The 22,064-nt window shown below is 40.6% G+C and overlaps 1 long non-coding RNA gene across 1 annotated transcript in view; it reads left to right on the plus strand.

Moving 5' to 3' along the window:
* The first annotated feature begins 6,046 nt into the window (after positions 1 to 6,046).
* Positions 6,047 to 22,064, plus strand: part of LOC142152260 (uncharacterized) — a 31,752-nt gene continuing 15,734 nt past the window's right edge. The window contains exons 1-2 of the long non-coding RNA XR_012691311.1: positions 6,047 to 6,096; positions 12,036 to 12,173. This is a non-coding gene — a long non-coding RNA (uncharacterized LOC142152260). The remainder of the gene's footprint in view (positions 6,097 to 12,035; positions 12,174 to 22,064) is intronic.

Raw genomic sequence — 22,064 nt, forward strand, 5'->3', positions numbered from 1 at the left:
GAGATAGTAAAAACATTAGGTGTGGCCAAATCAACTGTTTGTAACATTCTTAAAAAGAGCACCGGAGAGCTCAGCAACACCGAAAGACCCGGAAGATCACGGAAAACAACTGTGGTGGATGACAGAAGAATTTTTTCCCTGGTGAAGAAAAACCCCTTCACAACAGTTGGCCAAATCAAGAACACTCTCCAGGAGGTAGATGTATATGTGTCAAAGTCAACAATCAAGAGAAGACTTCACAAGAGTGAATACAGAGGGTTCACCACAAGAAGTAAACCATTTGTGAGCCACAAAAACAGGAAGACCAGATTAGAGTTTGGCAAACAACATCTAAAAAAGCCATTACAGTTCTGGAACAACATCCTATGGACAGATGAGACAAAGATCAACTTGTACCAGAGTGATGGGAAGAGAAGAGTATGGAGAAGGAAAGGAACTGCTCATGATCCAAAACATACCACCTCATCAGTGAAGCATGGTGGTGGTAGTGTCATGGCGTGGGCATGTATGGCTGCCAATGGAACTGGTTCCCTTGTATTTATTGATGATGTGACTGCTGACAAAAGCAGCAGGATGAATTCTGAAGTGTTTCGGGCAATATTATCTGTTCATATTCAGTCAAATGCTTCAGAACTCATTAGACGGCACTTCACAGTGCAGATGGACAATGACCCGAAGCATACTGCAAAAGCAACCAAAGAGAGTTTTAAGGCTAAAAAGTGGAATGTTATGCAATGGCCAAGTCAATCACCTGACCTGAATCCGATTGAGCATGGATTTCACTTGATGAAGACAAAACTGAAGGGAAAATGCCCCAAGAACAAGCAGGAACTGAAGACATTTGCAGTAGAGGCCTGACAGATCATCACCAGGGATGAAACCCAGCGTCTGGTGATGTCTATGCGTTCCAGACTTCAGGTTGTAATTGACTGCAAAGGATTTGCAACAAAGTATTAAAAAGTGAAAGTTTGATGTAGGATTGTTTAGTTTGTCCCATTACTTTTGGTCCCTTAAAAAGTGGGAGGCACAGATAGAAACAATTGTAATTCCTTCACTGTTCACCTGATTTGGATGTAAATTCCCTCAAATTAACGCTGAAAGTCTGCAGTTAAAGCACATCTTGTTTGTTTCATTTCAAATCCATTGTGGTGGTGTATAGAACCCAAAATATGAGAATTGTGTCGATGTACCAATATTTATGGACTTGACTGTATGTATTGTTTTGTGTTGTTTTACTAATTTATTATCCTGCTGTCCTTTGAGGACACATGAATAAAACTACTGCATCTTCATCTTCATGACCTGTATGCTTTAAATGTACAAGCTGACAAAAGTCACAGTAAAATACTGGAATAAAATATACATGAGGCGTTTTTATATTTAAAGATATATCCCTCATCTGTTTGTCTCCGGTTACCTGCACCCCACTCTCTGTATCTCTTGTCCATCCCCATAAATTCCTTTTCTGTGGTCTTATCTTGCTTCTATGCTGCTCTTATCTCTTTTTCATTACAGCACCATGTCTCTTGTTGGCTTTTTAGTCCCCACACGTTATTTCTTTGAGCAGCCAAGACCTGCGACCTCACAGGTTTAAAGCTCTGTCATCATTATCAATTTATATAGCGACACTAATTCTGCAGTGCTGTTCAGAGGATATTTGGCACTCACAGTAGTACCTGCCCCATTGGAGCTTACAGTCTAAATTCCCCAGCACACACAGACACACAAATTTAGGTAAATTTGATAGCAGCCAAGTGTGGGAGGAAGTCAGTGCACCCACGCAAACACGGGGAGAACATACAAACTCCACACAGATAAGGCCATGGTCGGGAATCGAACTCATGATCCCAGAGCCAGCACATTAATATAAATTATAGGGGAGTCCATGTGGATGGTGCAGATCTACCTTGTGTGGGGGCACATGTCGCATCACCCCAAATATGAGTCCTCTCCACTGCAAGCATAAATCCCAATGGTCCTGATTTTGGAGGGACATCCCGATTTGCAGACTGCAAAAGTGGCAGGGCTTATCAGGGAACTGGTTGGAGATTTACCCACATTTTGCCCATTGTGGGTGGAGTTTGGACTAAATGGGGTATGCTGCAAGTGACTGGTGACCCCCTGTCATTGGGGGCCTACTGTGGATTTCCCCAGTGTCTTGTGGCCAGTCCAACAGTTTACAGTTCTTACAGTACAGTAATAATTAGTATGTAGAGAAGGAATAAAGCTCCAGTAGATTAAGTGCAAATAACTTAGTGGTTGGACAGTGTTTTCCACAACTCTTATGTCAACATAGATCAAAATTTTAATAAGTATTGTTTTAATTATTTAATCATTGTTTTATTATGTAATTGCCCATCTTTATCATCGGGAATATAAAGAGTTTCCGTGGTTTACAGCAGTCAGTTCCTATATCTGAGGATGACAAATACACTAGCCCATTCTAGTTTAATACATCAATGGATGTGAGTTATGTTTGCAAAACAAACCTTCTGGATCTAATTTGCACATTTATATGCAAAGCAAAAAAAATACAATGCCTAAGTGATATACCTACCCATGTAATCAAATAATGTAGCTAAAAAAATAAGTATTTCTAGAATAAATAGCATGATACATCAGTAGTTTGTATATACTATATATTCAGAAAATATGAATTCATGGCGACAAGTACTTTTGATCTAAATTACTTCCATGAATATCTGCAAATATATTTAAACAATCATTTCACTTTACTCAATTTTAATTTTTAAAATGTAGGTCAACGTGTCTCTTGTGACTCATCAATCATAGATGCTGCACACTTAATTTGCACTAGGTTCATTTGATTTTCTTATGGCAAAGTCTGCCTGTTCATTCGTTAAATAATTTAGCTTATTAAATAATATCTATTTGCTGAAAATATACTAACTTTATCTGTTCTGTTTATTGGATCAGGCATTATTTAATTAATTGCTAATATTGCTCCCATTTCATAGAAAGATGTAGAGGAGAGTCTAGTAAAAAAAAGACAAAGGGGCCGATACAATTCTGCCACGAATAACGCGCCGTTAATACGGTAAAACTGCGCCTAATTACCCTTAATACGGTAATTTCAATGCTGGATTTTAACTCACAGCTCCCTGAGCCACGAGAAGAAATACAGGTTAAAATTACTGTATAAACGGTAATACTGTTAACGCCACGTTATTCGCGGCAGAATTGAATCGGCCCCAAAGAGTCAGCAATATCCTACACTGTATCTGGCAGGGCTTATTTTGCTGTACTCTAAAGTAAAACACATCTGGGTGTGATCACATCATCTTAGCATTAGAAAGAGGGACAATAATTTTAAGCTGCTTTTTGTAGTTTGTGGCAGAACCATTGGGAAAGAAGTGAATGACAGATATGTATCTAAATTCCTGTCATTTGTATTTTAAAACACCAGGGAGATTGTTTTTGCCTGAGGAAAAGCTTCTCGAAGTTTTCTCAGCTGTAGGAAAATATGGTAAGGGTCTACTGCTCTGCCAGTCTCACAGCAGACTGATCAGGAGTTGCACCTGCAAGGTGCTGTTAATAGGCTGCTAGGCAGTTCAGTGAGCCTCTTGTGAGCATCATTGTCTGGGGAGGAGATCAGATGGCTCCTGAGAGAGGCTGCAGTTTTGATCTATAAGTTCCACTGTTTGGTTTAAGTGAGGGACACTAGAACCCTCACTTTAGAAGGGGAATATCTCTGCATTAGCTAGTGGCCAGACGACAAGAATTTTTGTTTATGTTGTGTTTTGTGTACAACCTAGTGAATAAAAACTACTTGCGACTATTGACCTTAAGCACTGGACTTGTGTGAATTATCTGGCTGAAGTGCAGCCGTCTATCCCAGAGGACGGTAACCCCTATATGATCTTATGGCAAGTTATATTAAAGCAGGATGTTGGAGAAAGACCAGTTGAGACACTAAACATTTTATCCCATTATTACTCAAAAAAAAGTCTGCAAACAAAACAAATTTGAGAATGCTCCAATTAACAGCAAGATTTCATCACCTTCATCATCATTTCATCACCATATCAGTGTGGACCAGTTCTTAGCTTAAAATTTGGCATAGTCTAACATAGGTACTATTATCTTTCATATTGTATCAACTGGTAGTTTTTGTTTTGTGACTGTTTAATAACTCTATCACTTCATAAAGAACTAATTTTAAAAACTGACATATTTTTATGAACTTTACCCAACCACCTAACTTGAAAGTTGCCCCAAACTACCTGACTTGTGGATTTTTCGTTGCTCTTTATATTATTTTTTTCTATGAATTGTATAAAATTTTTATATTCAGAAAACTTACATTTCAAAATTGTGAATTAGTATTGAAGCACACAGGAATTTGATTAGCCAAATGATAGTTTATCTCAGAGACATAACCAGTGCTACTGAAATTTTTTAAGTTTTGTAACATATCATTGGCCTTACTCATGTAAATTATAGTGTTTGCAGATTGGTTTGCTAGAATTCCACATGACTTACTTAAATATAGTTGTGTGGTATTCTACTGCTGACAGGCACCTATAATAAGGATCTCAATATTGCCTATTAACTTTAATTGTACAAAAGAAAAATCGCTCTCCTACTTAGATTTGGTGTTTTTAACAGTGTTGCATATCTTTACCTATTTTGTAGTTACGCATTGAAGTTAATTTTCTTGTATGATTACATTTATTGATGATGTAAAGAAAATAATAACAATAATAGTGGACTGTTTACAGAGGGATAAATAAACAGAATGGAATGCAAGACAGTAGGCTCTATAATTGCATGGAGAATAAATATACATAGGAACATATATACAAAATGCTTTTTAGATTTAGATACTCTAAATATGTTATTTTATATGGGTAGGGGGATGTAATCACATTGCTGCCTTATACAGCAATAAAAACAACACTTTTACCATTACTTGTACAAACAATTGTGTTATTTTAGTGCACAATATAACATACAGTTATTAATGCTGCTTTCAATTCAAGATCTATGACTATTGGAGAAACTACTAATTCTATGGAGAGAATTCAATTCTGAGTGAAGTCCCGTCAGAACCTCTCGTGATGAGATTCTGTGGGATGTTAGGGCTCTGAAACATTGCAGATTGTTGCTCATACCTCAAAGAGCAAAAATAAGCAATGTTTTATTTACTGTAATAACTGGAGCTGCTTGCAAGGTGCACATCATGCAAGGCTCCAACAGGACTTTGCTCAGAATTGAACTCCCCCAATGTAACAAAAGGTATCAGTTAATTTTGAGTCTCTATGTAATCAGCTAAGCAGTTCTCAAATGTACAGATGTATATTCTAAATGACATTCAATATATTTTCAACTTTTTAAACCGCTTTTAACCATTAGTTAAATGTTTGTAAATTGATGCACTTAAAATCAAACTATTGTATCAGTATCACAAATCATACGGCACATAGACTAAGACCGCCTCATTATCTTGGCCCATCCCAGGATTTCATACGTGCTGACTATGAAAGTCCTCAAGGAAGAGTTAAAGGATTTGTCAACTGAGCCATTGATTCTGATGTTAGGCTACTAGATTATATAACCTTACATTAACTTTGTGTATTTTAATTGCTTAAACTTTTTTTCTATTAATAATCCTTGATCTTATATGCAATTCTTTACATCAACAACATATTACTGGAAATTGCGCTTAGCAGCCAGACCTTCATTTGTTAAAGGGATTTCTGTACGTGACTTATAAAATGTCCTAGGACAAAAGAGAGAAGAGAATGAATTTGTCAGTCTGACAATAACATCTGTACTTCTGTTTCTATGACAAATGTTAACAATGCCTAAGGGATTTTGCTTAATTAGATATGTGATCTTATGTGTAGAAAGGCAGAGAGAATAGTCTAAAAATTCAGAATGGAAAAGTTAAGTAACCATTTCCATAAACAAATTTGTGTAATTACCCAGTAGAAATGAATGTGTATTTATAAGAGTAACTTATCTCAACTACATTTTAGTTTAATATGTTATTTTTTTTTTCTTTTCATTGTCTCATGATGATTTGTCCTTACAGGGGAGAGGAGAGTCATCTTGTATGGTGAGTCTATCCAGGTATGCAACTAATCTCTAAATAAACCTGTCTGTGGTCATTCTCACTTCATATAAGCTTTGGGCAGAGGTGTAACTACTGCCAGAGCAGCCCATGTATCTACTATGGGGCTGGGGATATGTGTCCATCTGCTATGAAGGTTTCTGCTCTCCGTGGGCTGCATTCGAGCCCAGTTTTGGCTACTAGTGCCAAATGCATACAACTGCAGGCCCAGAAGAGCTGAGATCCACGGTGTGGAATTAAAAGCCCAAACGAGGCTCAACTGAACATTTGCCGATCCCCACACATTCTAAGAAAAGCAGATCGGTGGCCTACTAACATTAGTTAAACATATCTGAGCCCCCCCCCCCCAAAAAAAAAGATTGCACTGAGGTATGCCGATTGCAAGTTATGTCCCTGCCTCTTGGTTTTGATTTACTCCACATTTTCCATTTCCTGTTCTGCTATTTATTTACTTATATTCAGTTTGATGCTTAGCTGCGTCTTCTCATTCACTGATCACACAGCTCTAGGCTCTATTTCTCAATAAACTGAAGTTGCAAGCATATAATTTGTGCAACACAGTTCCTGCTATTTAAAAAAGGGCTTGTGCAGATCTGTCAACCCAGCTGTGCTCACCGGTTATTTAGTTAGCACACTGGCTGGCTGGTGGACAGCTGATGAAATCCATGACCTGATTACTGCTCAGTAAATAGTATTTAAGGACAGATTTTATTTGAGCAACAGAATAGAAGGAGAAATGATGCGTTGTTTTCACAATTTATTGGCTGTATGTTGTCTTATTATTTCTTGAGGTCACTTTCTTCTGATTACCATCATCTTCTGTTAAGTAATATGCATAGAGAAAAATACAATTGATGTACAGAGAAAAATACAATTGATCATACCCAGTAGTAATCAGATAAGCAATTTAATTTCACACTCTAAAAGCCTGTATAGACCACACCAGATAGCAATGTATAAACTGATTGATAGAATTTGCAAACCATAAGAATGGCATTGTTACTGTTTGGCAGCATAAAGATATGCAGTATAGCATACCACAGTACTATATATGGTGTACTGTACAATGCATGTTATTGCCAGAAAACCTAGATACCTAGATGTTTTATTTTATATTGGTTACAAAAATTACATTAAAAAAAGAAAATTTGCAACAGACTTCCTATCTACGCTATTTTCTTGTCATTTTCTAGAACTGCCTATGTTTTAATAGACCTTCAAAGTTAGGATGAGAAAAGAGTGAACAAAATGCACAAGGAGAGTTCTCATTCTGTGTATTTGCTATAGTCAATGTTGCCAGACATCTGCATTCAATTAGTAACTGAGCATGTCAATCAGAAAAGATGACCTAGATTTCAGTACCACTAAAACTAGCTAGCACTGAACACAGTTTTCATTTAAGAAACCTTGATTGTTGTACATAGCTATTAAGGGGGATACCTGCATACATAATATGTATTAACAGCTAACATATATTATGTATGCATATAATAATTAACATATACTTTGATACCAATCAATCTGCAGTCTCTTGTTTCAATAAGGATGGTATTTTTGACATGTTTGCATATTCCTACAGTACTGTCCTTTCAAATGACCTGTGAGCAGTAAACCTAAATAATGTGCAGCAGAGAGTTTCATACAAGCAAAATATAGAACTCCTTTATTCCACAAATTCCTCAAAGTGCAATTCAATTCATTGGGTTTGATTTCTATTATATAATATATTCATTTCTATTTAACATCTATTTTATTGACGATTAGATTTTATCATTTACAATTAATACCTAAGTCAAGTGGTTCTTAACGCCAGTCCTCAAATTGACCTCCCATTATCACCAACAGTCTAGGTTTTAAGGATATCCATGCTTGAACACAAATGTTTGAATAAATATGTCAAATCCACCAATTAAGTTACCTGTACTCTAGCACTGGCAACCTTAGTACCTGACTGTTAGGGGAGCTTGAAGACTGGAGTTGGAAAATACTGTCTTCCACTACACTGCTTCATAGTAATCGCAATAATATTTGACAATATTATTTAATTTTTAAACAGTCATATACCTAACAGAAAATAGGCAAGATGTACTCTTATAGTTCATACAGTGTGGATGCTATCCAAGCTTCACAAGATCAGTAAGTTGTATATTCATGTCAATACAACTGGTCTGTGGGTATTATGACAAGAGAGGCAATTCAGCCCTGCCACAAAAGGACCAACTAACATCAAGTCAGTGATTCTCTTGTTAACACAGGTGAGAGTGTTGACGAGGACAAGGCTTGAGATCCCTCTGTCATGCTGATTGAGTTAGAATAACAGACTGGAAGCTTTAAAAGGAGGGTGAAGCTTGAAATCATTGTTCTTCCTCTGTTAACCATGGTTACCTGCAAGGAAATACGCGATGTTATCATTGCTTTGCACAAAAAGGACTTCACAGGCAAGGATATTGCTGCTATAGTAAGGTTGCACCTAAATCAACCATTTATCTGATCATCAAAAGCTTCAAGGATAGAGATAATCGGGAAGAAGGCTTCAGGGTGCCCAAGAACATCCAGCAAGCGCCAGGGCCATGTCATAAAGTTGATTCAGCTGCGGGATCGGGGCACCACCAGTGTAAAGCTTGCTCAGGAATGACAGCAGGCAGGTGTGAGTGCATCTGCATGCACAGTAAGGTGAAGACTTTGCAGGATGGCCTGATGCCAAGAAGGTCAGCAAAGAAGTCACTTCTCTCCAGGAAAAACATCAGGGACAGGCTGATATTCTGCATAAGGTACAGTGATTGGAGTGCTGAGGACTGGGGTAAAGTTATTTTCTCTGATGAATCCCCTTTCAGATTGTTTAGGGCATCTGGAAAAACGCTTGTCCGGAGAAGGAAAGGTGAGTGCTACCATCAGTCCTGTGTCATGCCAACAGTAATGCATTCCTGAGACCATGCATATGTGGGGTTGCTTCTCAGCCAAGGGAGTGGGGCCACTTACAATTTTGCTTAAGAACAGAGCCATGAATAAACAATAGTACCAAAAAATCCTCCAAGAGCAACTTCTCCCAACCATCCAAGAACAGTTTGGTGATGAGCAATTTTTGGGTCCATGGCCAGGATACTTTCCATACATTAATCCCATGGAGAGCTTGTGGTCAATTCTCTAGAAGCGAGTGGGCAAACAAAAACCCATAAATTCTTACAAACTCCAAGCACTAATTAGGCAAGAATGGGCGGCCTTCAGTCAGTATGTGGCCCAGAAGTTGATTGACAGCATGCCAGGGCAAATTGTAGAGGTTTTCAAAAGGAAGGGTCAACACTGCAAATATTGACTCTTTGTATAAACTTAATGGAATTGTCAATAAAAGCCTTTGACACTTATGAAATGCTTGTAATTTTACCTCAGTATACAATAGCAACATCTGGCAAAAAGTTCTAAAAACACTGAAGCAGCAAACTTTGTGAAAAACAATATTTGTGTCATTTTCAAAAATTTTGGGCATGGTTGTACAAGGCAGCAGGGTATTAACGTCATTCTATTACTGACCAATAAAACATTGTTCAATGCTATTGTTGTGGCTCCAAAGCACAAAGATATTTAATTGCAAGATGCAACAAATAACAATTCAATAAATAAAGTACAGCCGATACATACACCAATGCCCTGGATCCAGCATACAGTCATTGAATCCTGAAGTCTGTGGTCAAGGTAGACTGTATGATGGTCTCATAACCTGGTTTATATACAGTTTATGGTACATAAAAAACAGTAGTGATGTCATTGCATATTTCCATTGGGATTAGGATTCAGGACAGTCCAGTGTAATGCAGATCATAGGTCAGTTCAAACAATGCCCTTCAAGGGTGGGGGTCAACTCTCCAACAGCTGCATATGTGTCTTCCCTCCGAAAAGGTAGTTTAAGCTGGTCTATTTGCATTACACACACACACACACACACAATATCATTCTGATCATTAATCCTCTGTCTTCCATAACTTGCATATGCAAGGTGTGATCGCTTAGCTCAGTGGTCCCCAAAGTGTGCACCACGGCTCTCAGTGGTGCCGCGGCGCTGTCACAGAGGTGTCGTGGCCAGGACGAGGGAAAAAAAAAAAGAACCTTACCAATCCGGCGGCGCCCAGGAGCCAGCATCCTCCTCCCTCCTTGCTTCTCACTGAATGTCGGCATTCAGTGAGAAGCGGCAGGAGAGAGGATGCTGGGTCCCGGGCGCCGCCGAATCGGTAAGAAGACAGAAGACAAGACAGAAGAAATAGAAGAAAAAAGGTCAAGTATGGTAAGTAAAGAAACGGAGGGGAATGGTGATAGGAAACAGCAATAAAGAGGCAAAAGAATGAAGGATGGGACAGAGTGAGGATGCAGAAGGGGCAGAGTGAGGATGCAGAAGGGGCAGAGTGAGGATGCAGAGGGGGCAGAGTGAGTGGATGCAGAGGAGGCAGAGTGAGTGGATGCAGGGGCAAAGAGTGTGTGGATGCATGGGGCATAGAGTGTGTGGATGCATGGGGCACAGAGTGTGTGGAGATGAAGGAGGGCACAGAGTGTGTGGAGATGAAGGAGGGCACAGTGGGAGTTTGCTGTAAATTATTCTTTGACAGAAATATAATTGAAAAAAATATATAAAAATATTCTTTTCCCTTGGATTTATGTGTATTATTTTTGCATACAACTAAATAAGTATTTCTTCTCCTGACCTAAATACTTATTATGTTTTTTTGACCCAACTACTTATAAAACGGGACTGCTAATTATTTTGGAGCGGTGCCTTGAAAAAATTATGGAGACTCTAAGGGTGCCACGAACTGCAAATGTTTGGGAACCACTGGCTTAGCTGATTGTAGCGGATGTCTGGTGGTAAAAAGGGAATTAAAATGCCACTAAACATGATATGTTTCCTATATCCTGAACCTTAGATACCAATAAAGTGGATTTAACATTATTATATTAAACTATTAAATCTATTACATTCTCTTATAAATGACTGTGTGTTGGTACTTTATTAAGGTGAACTATTTACATAATGAATGTGTGAGTGTAAATGTATGTGTGCGTTATGTATCCATGCGATTGCGTTATAGCACGTGGCGTACTAATCGCAATCGCACTGTAAAACAATTTTAATCAATTTGATTTACTTCATCCAATTATTTGACTTTCACAAGGGAAACCTGCAGGTCCCTAATAGATAGTGTCCCCCCCTCCACACCAGCATCAACAGAAGGGGGGTTCACACCCCACAATCCCTTTTCAAGTTCATGAGATCTTAAGAAGGGGAAACAGTCACCGTATACCATTCACCCCCTCGCCACATCAGAGGTCCAGCCTTATCAGTATGGGAGGTGCCCAGCCCCCTTTCCTCCCAGCCCTTTTTTGTCACAGTCTAGATCAGGTGGTCCCTTTTCACAATCAACCCCCTCCCTCATATCCCCTGCCATCTCAGTTTCCCCCCTCCTCTTTTCCCTGGAAGCCCACACAGGGGGTCTGTCACATTCCCTTTCCCACACACCTTCTCCCCACATCCACGTTCATTCCACTGGTTAACGTCCATGGCACCACGTACCCCCTCTTTCCCGCCCATGTGCTCAGGTTTTCCATCAACCCCTTTGCATCAACCTCTGCCAACCCCCTGTATCCCTCTAATTCATGGCCCTTCCCTCTACCTGCCCTTTAGAACCCTGTCATTCCATCAGACTCATCCAGCTGGGCTCTACCCCATCCTCCTCCTACTAACTGATACAGCGGCCATGAGATGCCTTGATGGTCTGCCCCTTATCCCCCTTCGCCTTACCACCCTGTCCTCAGCGCTACATTCACGTCCACTCCTGAGATGCTCTTGGTTTTCCCCTTCCACCCCTGGGTCATGCCCCCCGTCCATCACGCGATGTTGCCCTCAACTTGTCAGCATCGGGAGAGGTGCCTTCTAATTCTGTTTCTTGTCCAGTTTTACAGGCTGCACATCCTACTGATGACATTCCGGGTTCTAGCCGTGAGCAGTCGGATAAGAATCCACGGGTGTCGCAACCAGCGGCGTCAGAAACAACACGAGAGGAAAATTTTGGGGGACAAACAGGTCACGCTGGTGAGTATGAATAAAGTTATGTTGTCTGTGAGGACTTGTCTGATTTAGAGCAGGGCCTGTGCACACTCTTAAAAATTTTACATGCACACTTCGGGGGCGGCAAGGTACCGAAGCCTGTAGATTCAGTGGCGGCTGGTCCCTTGACATTAGGTGGAGCAATGGCACTGTGTGAAAACACAGCATTCCTATCTGCCGTACGACCTAGTTTTAGGGATAAGATACGTAAAGGTTATTATGTGGATATATTTTTCTGGAAATGGCCAAAAAAAGAATTTACAGTAGTCTGCAAAAAAGAGGGATTCGGTGAAGAAACATTTTGCAGTTTCTCTTATGTGGAGGACTCCTTGACATGCCTTGAGTGGGTGCGCCAATATCGAGTCTAGAAGGCGTGAAGGCACCCCATTAGCAGTATTTAACACCAGTCAATCGTAAAGGATTTGCTCCTGGGATCAGTGGGTAATGGTCTGACCTTCCACTGTTAGACTTTGCATTTAGATTGCTGACTGCCCTGATCTTGCCACTACCAATGAGTTTACTTTCAATTAAATAAAATAAACTGTGACCAATGCCAATTTACATCTGGTGTATGTGGGGTTATTACATTACAAATACAGTAATAATAAATAACATATGAAGGGAGTTGGGTACATGAAAAAGAGACATTTACACTGTGCAGTTTATGGGAATTCATACACCTGTACTAATCAGAATAACAAAAGACTCTCCAGTACTCAGTATTCCAGATTTAATGGCTGATAAATCCAGTACACAGAAAAAAAATTGTACAACCATAGACTTATATGGTGACTCTAGGAAAACATTTTTAATGATATTAAACTCTGTCATAATGGACATTCTATTAATATCAAACTGTCTCTTGAATATTCACCAGTTGTGCAAGGCTGCTCGAGAGTAAGATCAGTATATTTTCAATAGAGCTGGTGTGGTCCAGGGTGCATGCTGGAAATGGCTAAACCTCCCAACATCCTTCAATGACACCAGAGTCCTCCACTCCAGTAATTTCAGCATATTCACACCTACAAGACTTTTCTTGAACAGCAGTTCATCAATGGCAGAGGTGCTCAAACCTAGTCCACAAGTGCTACCCAACAGGTTATGTTTTCAGGATTTCTGTCTGTAGAAATAAGTGGGATAATTACTGACCCAAAAAAATAGGTTAACTCACCTGTGCATGAATAATAAAATCCAAAAAACATGAACTGTTGGTAGCTCTTAAGAACTGGGTTTGAGCACCTCTGATCTATAGAATACATTACTTTAAAATGTCAGACTTTATTCCACCTTTAAATTTAAAACTTCTCTCTTCAGACAAGAATAGACACATACTCACTCACTAGCTTGGCACAACTGTTTAACCTTCTTCGCAAGTAGTGTTTCAACTTTTAAAGTCTCACTACATTATGTTTAAACCCTTGTTACTAAGACAAAACATCTACCCTTCCAGTCTCATGCCTAAACTTCCACCGGTCGGCTACCTCTCTTTCTCATCCCTTCTTCCCTTCTCCCCCTTCCTCCCATCTCTCCGTCTCATCCATGTGTCTGTCTGTCTTCCCCTCCCTTTAGATTGTTCGCTCCTTTGAGCAGGGCTCTCCTACCTTCTGTTTCCATCACTTTTAACTGCGCTCTCCAGCTACTCAGCTCACCTCCTCTCAGTCCCTCTGCCCTCTGTCTCCTCTCGCTTCTCTCCGCTCCCCTCAGTGACTCTCAACCTGTCATCCGTGCCCACCCTCTTGGGCCATAGTTACCTGCCTGTACTCACTTTTCCCCTCCCTCCCTCTCTTTCATGCTGTGCCTGAGCCCCCAGAGTTATAGTGCTTACTGTTACTTGTACTGTGCTGTTTCACCTTGTACTGTGCCATTGTTTGTCCTTGTACGGCGCTACGGATACTTTGTGGCGCCCTATAAATAAAAATTAATAATAATAATACTCTTTCCTTGTTTCTATTTATTGTAAGAAAAAGAACAGAGCAGTGTTCTCTTCTGAGCTGTGCATGCTTACATGTGGCCCCCTGTCTTCTTTTTTCAGAGCAGAGCAAGGGGTCCAGGAGGTTTGCCAGACCCCTAACCAAACTTTGCTATGGAGACCGGTGATGCAGGATCCCGCCCCTGGCTACAATCATTAAGGGATCAATATTTATAGTTAATAAAGAGCTGTGGGGATAAGTGTCATAGTCGCCAAGGACATGACCGAAAACGATGAACCATGCCACTTAGATCAGCTGCACACAGTTTTCGCACTGAAGTCCTATTACATTACAATGAAGTCACATGACAAGCCACTCAGGGGAAAGAGGGGAAAAATGTTACTGTTTTAAAAAGTGACCAAAATAGATTTTAAAAACCTATTAGGAATGCAGGCGTGAGTGGTGATGTGGACAGTGATGGTTCAGGGCACCAGCAAAAGTCTGCAACAAAGAGCATTTTCATACTTATACATATTTGGCACAATTTAAAAAATAAACAAAAATGGAATAAGCATATAATAAGCTCATGCATAAACAGCAGAAAACTTTTTGTTTGTTTAAGAAAGATAGACATTTGAAAATGTAGACGGTTTCTAAGATTTACCATGTAATACAAAAGAACATGTGCATATAACAAACAAAGCTAAAACATTAAAATAATAGTACAAAATATGAGTTCCTGTCCTATTTATCTGGTGAAGAATTTTGATAGACAGTAGCATGTTGACATACTACATATTTACTACATACAGCTAAATTACTTCTAATTTTATAAAACATGCATATTTTTAACAGAAATAGACATGCTTTGGAATTTCCATTGACAAAAAATCCCTAAACTATTAAGAAATGTATTAAAATGATTATTTTAACATGTGTATATACCAAACAAAGCTAAAACATTAAAATAATAGTACAAAATGTGTGTTCCTGTCCTATATATCTGGAGAAGAATTTTGATAGACAGTAGCATGTTGACATATTGCCAAATTTACTACATACAGCTAAATTACTTCCAATTTTATAAAACATGCATATTTTTAACAGAAATAGACATGCTTTGGAATTTCCATTGACAAAAAAAGCCCTAAATTATTAAGAAATGTATTAAAATGTTTATTCTTGAAACAGCTGGAGTCATGCATAATGGAACGACTGAAGGAAAGATTCAGAGCAGAGACTTGTAAAAAGGGAAATTCAGAAAGCTGCCAGGCTTTAGTTATAAATCTGATTATCTGGTAAAAGTGGATTCCTGTTTAAATAACATGTCACAATCTAACTGTAAACTCAAATATTCAAATACTTCCCACACTTCCACACAATGTGAACATAAGGGACACTTGACATATCTCATATTCTCAGTGATTTCTCTTTAGATATTAGATTTCATTCATTATTCACGGCATGTTGGTACCCAGAGATCACTCCTTTAGCTGTCCATTGTTGCAAAATTTTATAAACATACACTTTAAAAGGTAAAGAGCAAAGACTATGTAGTGTATGGTAGGTATCTAAAATCCTTGATCTATTGTTCCATTGCCTAAAACAATAAAACAAATCTTTCTAATTAAAGTGAAGATATTACAAATTATTGCTATATGCAGTGGTTGAAGTGGGGGTGTACACTGTCAAACTCCTAGCCTACACATACACACGCGGTCTAATGAGGTAATTATACCAAAGGGAGAATACCTGTGTATTTAAGCCCGTCTTTCAGTTATTAGGTGTCACTGATGCTGAGCAAGTCGGTTAGTTTAAAGAGACCTGGATTGTGATAGCCTGCATTAGGGTCACTAGGAAGTGTAGGCAACTGGGTATTTCTTACTGGTGTCTTCCTGAAATTAATGTATGTTGTTATTGTAATGTGAACAATAAAGCACCGATTGATTTCAAGCAAGAAGCTGTTGGTGTCTAATGTCTGTGGGGTGTCAGTGTCACAAGGTGAACTTCTGACACCCCTTGTGACACTCAGGGCCATCTTAACAACATTATGGGCCCCTGGGCAAAGCAGTGCATCGGGGCCCCTAGATATAGATATATAGATGTATACAGATACAGATATAGATATAGATAGATAGAGATAGATAGATGTAAATGCTCAGTGATCCTTGAAGGTTTTATTTGCAGGTTTTTTTCTTTTGCAGGATTATTTATTCTCATTAAGAGCCGTGCCTATGGGGCCCCCTTGCCCGTGGGGCCCCCGGGCAGCTGCCCATCGTGCCCAATGGAAAAGATGGCCCTGGTGACACTGACATCTGCAGACGTCAGTTACCAACAGCTTCTTGATTGAACTCAGTGGTGCTTTATTGTTCACATTACAATAACAGCATACACTCTTGTCAGGATGACACCAGTAAACAACATCAGGTTGCCTACAGCTTCTTGTTACCTTAATGCTAACTAACACATTGCAGCTCTCTAACCACTGGCTGACATGTTCGGCATCAGTCACAATACATAGCAGCACAGTACAGGTTTAAATACTATAAATCCCTCACTTTAATCTAATTACCTCTTTAGACCATCTGTGTGAGTTCAGCCTAGGAGTCTTGCTATGCAAATATTTAACCCTGTCTGCTACCTTAAGCTGCAGATTCCCCCAGACTTCACCTATCCCTATGCAGAAAAGGTGTGGCAAATAAGCCTCTTTGCTACTATATATCTTCTTGTGCTGATTTTATTGCAATAGTGAGTATAAACACTATTATATATTATTATAATTATAATTACTATAATTACTGGGCTCTGGCATTCCCCCGCAGCACTCCCAAATCTAATGGTTGATTAATTGGCTGCTACCTAAAATGGACTTGTGTGTTTTGTGCGGTAGGATGGTTGAGAAATTTTATAAGCTTACCTGAAGGGGTTGGTTTTCAGAAAACGCTTGAAGGTTTGAAGACTAGAGGAAAGTATTTTTGTGCGGCAACAGGACACCCCCCAAGCCCCGTTGCCACCGCCCCCCATCCCATCAGCCTTTACAGCATTTCGGCGCATGTAAGTACCATTGCCTGGCAACAGAAAGCAATCTTGAGCTCCAGCGCCGGTCTGTGATGTCACTGGCTGCTGGAGAATCCCAATTAGCTACCCTATTTAAACAGGACTCTGGCACCATTAGGGTTAATGTGTGCTAGGTCTCTCCTTGCTCCAGCACACATTCCTGTTCCAGTGTACTGTATCTGCTACCTCCTTCCTGTTTCCAGCATCTGGTTCCAGTTGTTTAGGACTTCTCTCTTGGATTTTAATCCCTGTACTGCAACTACTACTCATCTTTTGACCTCTGGCTTCCTGTCCATTCTTGGATATCGATTCTGTACTTAACCCCCAACTGGCTTGAAACCATACAGTCTTGGGGGCGTGGTCTGACAGCCATACCAGCTAGCTATGCTTTGGGTGTGCTCTGTGTCAATTTCCCTATTCTGGGCCTCTCACAGCCATTCCGCCACTGGGGTTTTATCTGTTTTGATCCCCGGCTCCTGGGACTACCCGACACCATCCGGTCATCTACTGGCGCAGTCTCCTAGCATCCAGCCGCCTGAGTGCTCCTGAGGCCTGCTAAGGCCGAAGAAACACGTCCTCAAGTAGGAGCCGCAGGTGCCCGCACTGCCATTGGACGTCTCTGCTCCACTGGGGCCCCTTACAGTTGGCCCTCCTGGGAGATAACTACCTCGACCTTTCCCCTTCAGCAGAGCTAAGCTCTGCTGTGGTGCATGGCTCCTGGAAGACAGATAGCTCCTCTCTTGGACTGCGGACCATGGGACCGGCAGCTCACAGCCTGTTTAATCGGCCTGCTTCCTCAACAATCACCTTGAAAGAAGTAAGTGCCAACTTATTCCCCTGAATTGCTCCATCAGTCAGCAGGCTTCAGCCTACCATCCGGAAAGAGACTCTGCAATTTAATCTACAGTGATAACTCACTCCTTTGGGGACTCAAAAAGTTGTCTACCCACTGACTCTAACGTGCCCAGCACTCATTCAGCCTGGCAATACCTTCCACCCTGGTTTGCTGAACCCCCTGCACAATCTGATCTCTGCAATTTGATTAGCCGACATGGTCTACCTTTTGCTGAGCTTATGCTGCCCCCTGTGGCTACTGTGTATAATTGCAGCTCTTATTTACCTCACTTGTTGTTACAATAACTATACATATTAACAGCTACTTACAGGCACAGTGTATGGACACTTTCTCTTTTAACATGTCCTGATGGCCTGAGTGACTACCTTCTATGTGAGCGTCTGCTATATGGTTGCTGGAATGTCAATCCCCCTTCCCTGTCCGGAATCCGCTGGGCCTTTATCAATTCTTCATAAATCGTTGTGCATCATTTCACCCTTCCTGTCACCCCTCTTAACTCATCTTGGCCTACCATCACTAGGGATCCAATGTAATTTTTCCTTCACCATGTCTCAGATGAACAAGAAGCCAGCCAGCAACTCCACTGCTAACTTCTTTTGAGCAAGGAATAAGGTCTCGATTACACAATCAATTGAACCCAGACCGTCTGACCATTCTCTGCTCACCTATCTACTTCACTAGTAACTGACTCAGAGAACCCCGACCTGTGCGTCCCCTTGCAGCTAAGCTCAAACCTCCTTGTGGCAGTCCCTGGTGAACACCCGTGACAGGTTATACTCCTCGCCAATACTGGCAAGTAGCTACCATCTCCTGCCTAAATCTGTGACACCAGGACACTTTTCAATATCCAAGATCAATTTGTGGTTGTTTACCTAGATGATATCTTCATATTGCAAAGCAGTCTTGGAGCACCGGAGAATCCATAGCTTGTATGCAAAACTGGAGAAATGCACTTTTAAAACCATTTCTATAGACTTTCTTGGGCACATTGTGTCTACCAAGGGACTAAGTATTGATCCTAGCAAGACACAGGCAATTGAGGAATGGCCTGCACTTCAGGATTTAAAGGCAGTACAAAGCTTTTTAGGAATTGCAAATTATTACAGGCAGTTCATCAAAATTCTCTCCTAGATTATTTAACCTATTTCAGCTTTGACAAGGAAGGCTTACTGTTATTCTGGATTATGTGAGCTCAAGAAGCTTTTTGGTAATTAAAGAAAGGTCTTTTGATCACTCCAATTCTGGTCTCTCCGGATTCCATTCAACCATTCATTTAGGGGTGGATGTTTCTGAAACCACAGTGGCAGTGGTGCTCTCTCAAATGGAGGGTGTGAAGGACTTACTACATCCCTGCATCTATTTTTCCTGAAAGCTGACACCAAACGAACAAATCAATTCAGTGGGAGTAAGGAAATTTGCTTGCTATTGTGTGGCCCTTAAAGAGTGGCAAAATTGTCTTGATTATTATTTACATTGTTTATAGCAACCTTGAATAGTTAAAGTCTATCAAGACTAAATTCTTGTTAGGCGATTCTTGTTCTTCAGCATGCTTCACTTTGTGGTCACATATAGGCATGGCTTTCCTAATGGCAAGGTAAATGCTTTGTCCAGAGAATTTGAAGGACCTCAATACTAGAAAAAAATATCTATTTATACAGCAAATAAGATTCTAGCCGCATACAATCTTACAGGAGCAAGATAGCAGCAGCTATTCAGAGGTTATAGGGTCGTTCAAAGATCAAGTTCATATATGCTATGGGACCAATCCAGCAGGAACTGTTTTACTCAGTTCTCTCATGTCTTTGCCCCTAAATAAAATTAAGAGCCACTTATAGGGGCAATTACAAGTTTGTTCAGGGTGGATTCCAATTGTAAAAGTTATAGTACAAGGGAAATGATCACATGGTCAAAAACAGGATATTCATTGGCACCTTCCTAAATTTTGTGGCATCTACAAGTTTATATATGCATATAACGGCAAGTATCTAAGTTTTTCAACCATACTTGTGCCACTGAAGGCACTACTCAATTTGAGTTTATGGCAGACTTTAACTTAATCTTGGTTGGGTAAACTGTATTGCAGCTCTTATAGATTTTTATAAATACAAATATGCAGATAAAAGTGGTTATCTATGTAGAATAACAAATACCCACTTGTTTACCAAAATGTATGGGAATGTAAAAACAATATCTGCTGATGTATAAATAATATTTTAACTTTAAAGTGTTTTTCATCTGCTAACTTGAACCTAGTTTTATAACAAGAAAGCACTGCTTACACTGCTTTCTGTGCTATTTCATGAAATGTCTTTGCTCCTGTTGAGTTAGAGTCCTGCTGAAGCTAAAAAACAGTGTTCATAATAAATCCATTACCCACAGCAACTGCTGTACTACTTTATCACTTTTCCTGCATTGATCCTTACCAGTAGCCCTAATTTGTGTAATGTCATGGTGTATATCTTTATTATATCTGTCAAGCTAAATTCATAAATTAAAATTTCAAACACTTGTGTTTCTGTAAGGCTGACTTCAAGAATGACATGAGCCAGGCCTTCGAAAAATCCTCTCCTTGTATTTCCAAAGTGAGCTAACTGTCTGAAACATATAGAAAATACAGTTCTTTTTCAGACCTTTGTAAATGACAAATAGCACAATACTAATGTAGACATTCCTGCTGATTTGCATGGTAGATATGCCTTTGCAGGGTAAAATGCCTTTAAAAAAGATTTAGGGGCATGTTGTTGGAACAGTTAAAGTGATGAAACTTTTCAAAATACAGGATTCAGCCTCTCAACGGGAATAGACACATAGATAATACACACATTTTTGGTAAGAGCTCCAATTTAAATGCAAGTCCATTTAACAATGCTCTGTATAGTGTAAGAAATGGGGTGGCCAACTATTCAGAGCCTAAGTGTCACGAAGGAGAATGCTGTACCTGCAGGTATTGGCACCGCTTAACTAGGAGGCGCGGAGTCTAACACGCCGCCGGTCTTCGCCAGGGACCCCCGGAAGGAAGTTTGGACTTCGCGGCGAACGACGTACAGGTCGCGGCCCTCCCAGGGAGCTTCCTGCGAGCTGGCGAGGAATCGTAGTTGTACAAGCTGGAGTCAGGAACCGAGCGGGCAGATGAAGTACAGAATCGGAAGGCAGAGAATGACAAGCCGAGGGTCAATCCGGAGAGAATTATGCAGAGCCGAGGAAGAATCCAAAGGAGGGTCAGGAGGAGCCGGGTCGGTACACAGGGAAGCAATAGGAGTAATATATATAACTATATAAACGCTGGAGGCTAGATTAAATAATAAACTAGTTGCTCTGGCACCAATATGGTGTCAGAGCCATCCTTATATAGGGAGAGGAAGGCTCTCATTGGCGGCCAGAGGGCGGTGGTCTGACCGCCGACAAGTCGCGCAACGCGTCCCGTTGCTGTGGCAACGGATGCGCATGCGCGGGCTGAGAACAGGAAGGAGCGTCTTCTTTGCCTGGCAACGGAGCGCTCTGTGGGAGTAAGACGTCCGTCCCCGGCCAGCGGGGATGCATGGGGACGGCGTCTGACACTAAGACACAAAAAATATCCAAAAGAGACAAAAATAGCATCTCTGGGAGATGCGGGGAGCAGGTGAGTGTGTGGGGACGGGGCCCAATAAATTGCATCGTTTGGCCCCGCACCCGAAAAACGCATCATCAGTTCTAATATGCCATCAAACCTCTTCACATGCACATAAGTCTGATCACATGCTCCAGACATGCCAACATGCCTCCCCACATGCCATGAGATCTACCCACATTCTTCATACATGTCATCAGATTTCCAAACATGCCCTTAATATGCCATAAGACCTCTCCACATGTCCCTTACATACCTATCAGCCTCCCCACATGCCTCCAGATCTCACCACATGCTCCTTAAATGCCATCAGAGCTTTCCACATGTCCCTTACATGCCCATCAGCCTCCCCACGTTTCATACATGATAATCAGCCTCCCCACATGTTATGAGATCTACCCACATTCCTCATACATGCCATCAGACTTCCACACATGCCCCATAAA

The sequence above is a fragment of the Mixophyes fleayi genome, chromosome 4, assembly GCF_038048845.1.
Source record: "Mixophyes fleayi isolate aMixFle1 chromosome 4, aMixFle1.hap1, whole genome shotgun sequence".
NCBI classification, from domain to species: domain Eukaryota; kingdom Metazoa; phylum Chordata; class Amphibia; order Anura; family Limnodynastidae; genus Mixophyes; species Mixophyes fleayi.